This window comes from Delphinus delphis, chromosome 11 (genome assembly GCF_949987515.2).
Source record: "Delphinus delphis chromosome 11, mDelDel1.2, whole genome shotgun sequence".
Taxonomy (NCBI): Eukaryota; Metazoa; Chordata; class Mammalia; order Artiodactyla; family Delphinidae; genus Delphinus; species Delphinus delphis.
The window spans coordinates 52,059,075-52,065,323 of record NC_082693.1 but is presented as its reverse complement, the minus strand read 5'-3'; the positions used below and the strand labels follow the sequence as shown (position 1 = coordinate 52,065,323).

General features: G+C 42.5%; 1 non-coding gene and 1 pseudogene across 1 annotated transcript; one reads left to right on the top strand and one right to left on the bottom strand.

Annotated features, from left to right (window-relative positions):
* Positions 1–3,202: 3,202 nt before the first annotated feature.
* Positions 3,203–3,934, bottom strand: LOC132433863 (large ribosomal subunit protein uL30 pseudogene; annotated as a pseudogene).
* Positions 3,935–4,054: 120 nt separating this feature from the next.
* TRNAE-UUC (transfer RNA glutamic acid (anticodon UUC)) lies at positions 4,055–4,127 on the top strand. The gene has a single exon. It is a non-coding gene; the product is annotated as a tRNA-Glu (tRNA).
* The last annotated feature ends 2,122 nt before the right edge of the window (positions 4,128–6,249 follow it).

The window sequence follows — 6,249 nt, the reverse complement described above, 5'->3', positions numbered from 1 at the left end:
TTTAATATCCTTTTCCATCATGGTTTATCGTAGCATACTGAATATAGTTCTCTGTGCTATACAGTAGGACCTTGTTGTTTATCCATTCTATATATAAAAGCTTACATCTGCTAACCCAACCTTCCACTCCATCCCTCTCCCAACCCCTTTCTCCTCGGCGACCACCAGTCTGTTCTCCATGTCCATGTTTCTGTTTTGTAGATAGGTTCACTTATGGTATTTGTCTTTCTCTTTCTGACTTACACTTAGTATGATAATCTCTAGTTGCATCCATGTTGCTGCAAATGGCATTATTTCATTCTTTTTTATGGCTGAGTAGTATTCCATTGTATATATGTACCACATCTTCTTTATCCATTCATCTGTCAATGGACATTTAGGTTGTTTCCATGTCTTGGCTATTGTGAATAGTGCTGCTGTGACTTTAGGTGCATGTATTTGTTTGAATTATAGTTTTGTCTGGATATATGCCCAGGAGTGGGATTGCTGGATCACTCCTCTATTCTTTTACTTTGCTATATTTTTATATTGAAACTAAATAAAAATATAAATTTTTATTTAGAAGACTTATCAGTACCTGATATAACATATCTATTTTAAAATGTTATGTATCTTTCATCCAGATGTGTCATTTTAGATTTGGTTTATGTGGTTCAAGGACCTGACTTAATCCCCTTGCTCTGGAGATGGACATTTTACCCAGGTTTGGCCATTCCTGTCCACAGTGATTGGTTTGAGATTGGACAACTGGAGCAAATAGGTATCTGCCTAATACAGTTTCTGAAACATTTTGGAAATAGAAGCTCTGATTTTGTTGGAGTTGCTAAATTGGAGCTACTAGTAGCCATTCCACCCATCTATGGGAGTAACCACTTGAAAATAAAGACAACACAGAGGAAATTACGCTTAAGAGAAGGAAAGAGAGATTCTTGAATATTTAGTTTGAGCACCTGGATTTTCAGTTCAATGATCCAATGAATTAATCTTTTCACTTAAGCCAATTTGATTTGCAGCCACCAAAAGATTCTGACGAATATAATTACACCGCATTATACCTATATTTACCTCAACATTCTCATACAATGATTTCTGGGTAAATCAGATTTTATTGAAGGGTTGGTGTATCTAAAAAGAATTACCACATGGAGGGTTGTAATAATAATATGATATAGTATATTAATATTATTATCTTAATATAACATACCAGTTATATAATAATAATAATCTAATCTAATAATAATCTAATATAATTATAAATAATCTATAATATAAAAATAAATACCCTAAATGTTATACACTAAATACAGCATTTCCCATAGTCTAAGAGAAAACAACCCAAGAAGTTGAACAGTTCACAGGGCGTTTTCTCATCAGTGTTCCATACCCAACCTTACACCTCTGTCCTCATATATGTGACTTTCTTAAAAAAAAATGCCTCTTGTTTCTAAACTCCCATGGGAGAAACTCCACCCACCTTTTGGGAAATCCTACCCTTATACACAGGATTTGGTTTTATTCCCGGGTCCACCCCTCTTCCCTAGCATTGCATTTCCCGAAGTCTGAGTTTTTCAGCCTATAATAATGCCCAGGGCTGGGAGTGGAATGAGGGAGAGTGGTGGGAAGGGGTGGCACCAGCAGGCCAATCCAAGGTGGCCTCTGGAATTTCAAGTACCTCAGAGTAGCCCAGGGCGGCCGTGGGTGTCCCAAATCCAGACTGCTTTTCAGGTCTCCCTGCTAGGGGGAGTGGCAGACATTTTGTCCAACAAGTATTTCCTCTGGTCCCACAATTAACTGTTGGATCACACACATACAAGCACTAACAATTCTCAAAGGCAATGTCGTCTAGAAAGCAACGATTTTCTAAGCACCCTCCTGGAGTCTTGCAGAGTTGTGTCGGTTCTTTTTCTTGATCCTACCTCTAACCTTTATTAGAAATGATACTCTCTCAGTCATGATGGGAGCATGAGAAGGTCTTACATGTGCCATAATGTATAGGAGCTGATTAAATTTTTAGCCCAGGGATCATCTTCCTCCCCAGTGTCCTGGTCTGGGGGAAGTGAGATGGGAAGTTGTCTACAGAGGGGACAGTTTCATTAACTTAGTTACAATATCTTTCTCCCCTGTTGGGTCTGGGGCTTCTTGAAAAGTTCTAAGTTTCACAGCCAGAGTAGATAGTTAATAAACAGGTGCTGGATTAACGAGTGACATCTGCCATGGTTATATTTAGGATTCATCACTCGTGAATATGTTAATGGACTTTATTTATACACATTACTAAACAAATGGATTTGAAGACTTTATTTTGGGCCAAGCTCTTGGTTTTCCAGAAGTTGCTGATTAAGATAAAAATATCCGAGAAGGAAAATAAATCCTTAAGCTCCAGTAAAGTGGAATCAGTTCCCATATTGGCCAGAAGAGGGCAGAGTCCCTGTGGGAATGTGGCAGGATAGATGTATTTTGATACTGCAGAAAGGTTTTGGAGCATAGGCACTGGCTAGGGAAGGGAAGAGTAAGTGGCAAAGAGAATTTGGTGGGAGACAGAGGAAGAAATAATTTCTAAAAGGTGACATAAGATTTTAAAAATTCTGTTTACTCCATCCAAGTTCATCATTCATTTATTAACTTATTCCTTTATCAAACATTGCTGAGCGCTTACTATGTGTCAGACTCTGTGCCTGGGGTGAGCAATGCAGAGATGAACACAGCGGACATGGTCTGGGGAGTGTACAGACCAGTAAGGGTTACAGGCATTAAACAATTAAGTGTGTGTGTAATTAATGATTTTGATAAGAGCTATGGAAGAAAATAACAGGATGTTATGAGAACTGCTTTAAGTTGGAGGAGATCTCTCTGATGAAACCTGATGGTTGAAGAGTCATGTGGAAAGTTAGGAGACACGTGTTCCAGGCAGAAGGAATAGCTTGTATGAAGGCCCTGAGGTTGGAGGGGGGTTGGAATCTTCGAGGAATTAAAAGCAGGTCAGTGTGGCTGCACAGGGGTAGCGGCTGCACAGGGGTAGCGGCTGCACAGGGGTAGCAGCTGCACAGGGGTAGTGGCATGAGGTAGGTTTGGAGAGGTGAATGAGGATCATGCGGGGCCTTTTAAGCCATGCTCAAGGGTTTGGATTGTCTTTTTCTTCCAATTTGAAAGCAGTCACCGTTTATTAACTGACCAGATTACAGAAATAATCAAGGTAGATGCCTTAGTTCATCCTTCTAATAAGCCTATTGATCTGGTGTCAGCGTCTCCACCTTCTAGAAGATGGGTGGCCTTTTTCTTCATTACACCTAGTGGAGAAGACAATTTGAAGGGTCACGGGAAGTTGTTTGCTTCTCTGAGACGTTTTCCAACAGAACAGATCTCATGAATCAGATCCTCCATGCAGATGACGCCACATTTACTAAGTGATGGAGCAATCCATGTGTTATCTGTCAGGGCAATTCACTTCTTGTTGATTTTGCCGTAGCCAAACTTGTAGATCAGTTCCTTCTCTGACTTCAGGTTTGGGTACCCCCAATGCAATACGTGGTTCCACAATCTTCAGCATGTTGACTGAAGCCTCGTTGAGCTTCACAAAGGTGTCACTGAAGACCTGGAGGAGGCGAAGAAGCTGCAGCACCTTTCGGACCTTTGAGCTCACACCATTGCTACCTCTGATCCTGATGACAAGTGCCAATCTGAGTTCCTCAGGCACATAGAAGTCGCCAGCTTTTCTTGCCCTCCTAGCCATTCGAATATTGCTTCTGTACATCTGCCTGTACTCCTTGTAACAGTGCTTAGCCTCTTCATTGATAAACTTCCTCCTTGCCTTTCAAAGCATCTTTTGGATAACTTCTCAGGAGCTTGATCTTCAGCTCTGTGAAATTTATTTGCTTTTTCTGAACGGTTTCTGGTACAGCAGGAACTTCTTTTTTTCCTCTTCTGCACCCTCCATGATTCCAGCCAGAAAAGAGCAGGTTTGGATATTCTTGTACAAGCAACGGGAAGCCCTGAAAGGATCTTAAGCAGAGGCATGGATCATCTTATTCATATTTTGGAAGATCACTCTGGGAGTTCCCTGGTGGTCCAGTGGTTAGGACTCTGCACTTTCACTGCTGAGGGCCTAGGTTCGATCCCTGGTCAGGGAACTAAGATCCCGCAAGCCGCGAGGCGGGCCAAAAAAAAAAAAATCACTCTGGCTGCAGTGTGGAGAATGAACTGGAGGGCTATTGGGGGAAGCAGGGGTGTTAGGAGGCTGTTACAGTAGTTCAGGGAAAAGACGATGATAGCTTGGACTAGGGTGGTGACAAAACGTGGCAAGAACTGAGTGAATTAGAAACATATTTGAGGACAGACTTGGCAAGACTCGGTAATCGGAGGTTGAGAAAAGGTGTCAAATGTTTTCTGACTACTTTCTATCATGAGCAATTGGGGAAGTCTAGGGAAAGGCAGGCTGGGGGTGTGAGGATGGAGAGTGGAGAGTAGAAAATGAAAAGTTCAGTGTTGGATCCCCGTAGCTTGAGATCCCTGTGAGATACCCAAGTGAAGATATTCTGGCCTGGAGCTCTGAAAGGAGGGCTGAGTGAGAGATTCAAACTTGTGGATCAGCCCTATATAAAAATGGCATCTAGGGGCTTCCCTGGTGGCGCAGTGGTTGAGAGTCCACCTGCCGATGCAGGGGACACGGGTTTGTGCCCCGGTCCGGGAAGAAGCCACATGCCGCGGAGCGGCTGGGCCCATGAGCCATGGCCACTGAGCCTGCGCGTCCAGAGCCTGTGCTCCGCAACGGGAGAGGCCACAACAGTGAGAGGCCCGCGTATCGCAAAAAAAAAAAAAAAAAAAAAAAAAAAAGACATCTAAAACCATGAATGTGGATGAAGTTACAGAGTCAGGGAGAACACAGAGGGATGAGATGTCCCAGGACTGAATTCTGAGAAACTGTAACCAAGGCAGGGATCACAAACATAGTCTGGATTTTGTGGATTAATGGGAAGAAAGTCCTTTCAGAAATGTATCCAGTGAGGGGCCACCTCATCTTTCTTTCCTTGTAAGGAACTCTTATGTATTAGTTTCCTGCTACCACTGTAACAAATTATCTCAAACTCAGTGGCTTAAAACAATACAGATTTATTCTCTTCAGCTTCTGGAGGTCAGAAGTCCAAAATTGGTCTCACTAAAATTAAGGCATTGGCAAGGCTGCGTTCCTTCTGAAGGCTTACGGGAAAATCTGTTCCCTGGCTTTTTTCTGACTTCTAGAGGCTGCCCACATTCCTTGGTATGTGACCTGCTTCCATCTTCAAAGCCAGCAAATGACAGGTGGAGTTTTTCTCTTGCTGCGTCCCTCTGACTCTGAGTCTCCTCTCTCCCTCTTTTATTTCTAAAGATGCCTTGTGATTCCATTGGGCTCACTGGGATAACCAAGGATGCCGTCCTCATCTCAGGACCTGCTGATCAGCCGCTTTACTTCCATCTGCAGCATTAAATCCCCCTTGCCATGAAATGTATTGTCACAAATTCACAGGTTCAGTAGATTAGGACATGGGCATCTTTGGGAGTCATTATTCTGCCGACCAAACCTTACAAGTCTTGCTTATTCCTCTTTGGAAAAGTGTAAAAGGGTACACGCTACTCCTCAAGTCCTAGAAGAAAGTCTCCCGTGATAGTCCAAAAGGGTGCGCTTGACAAAAGTGGCGAGACTTGCTTGTGTGTCTGTGTATATTTGTGCACCCATACCTATATTTCAGCAATTCACCCAGTTGGATAAGAAAGAAAAACAACTAGTGAAGTCATTGATTAGGGACTTGTTTATATTTATTCCCTTGTCAACTAGAATAGGGGTCCTTGGGCTGTTATCATAACGAATGTCTCTGTCTTAGCGCATTTGGGCTGCTATAACATAATACCATAGACTGGGTAGCTTGTAAACAACAGAAATGTATTTCTTACAATTATGGAGGTCGGGAAATCCAAGATCAAGGTGCTGGCAGATTCGTAGTGTCTGACGAGAACTCGCTTCCTGGTTCATAAACGGCCATCTCGCTATGAGCTTCCAGGAAGGGGTGAAGTGTCTCTCTAAGGTCTGTTTTATAACGGCACTAGTCCATTCACGAGGGCTACACCTTCGTAATCACCCCCAAGGGCCCCAACTCCAAAGATCATCACATTGTGAGTTAGTATTTTCAACAGATGAATTTTGCAGGATACAAACCTTCAGTTTATAGCAGTCTCTTAGTAAAACATAATGTCACTCAATACTTGTTAGAATGGTAA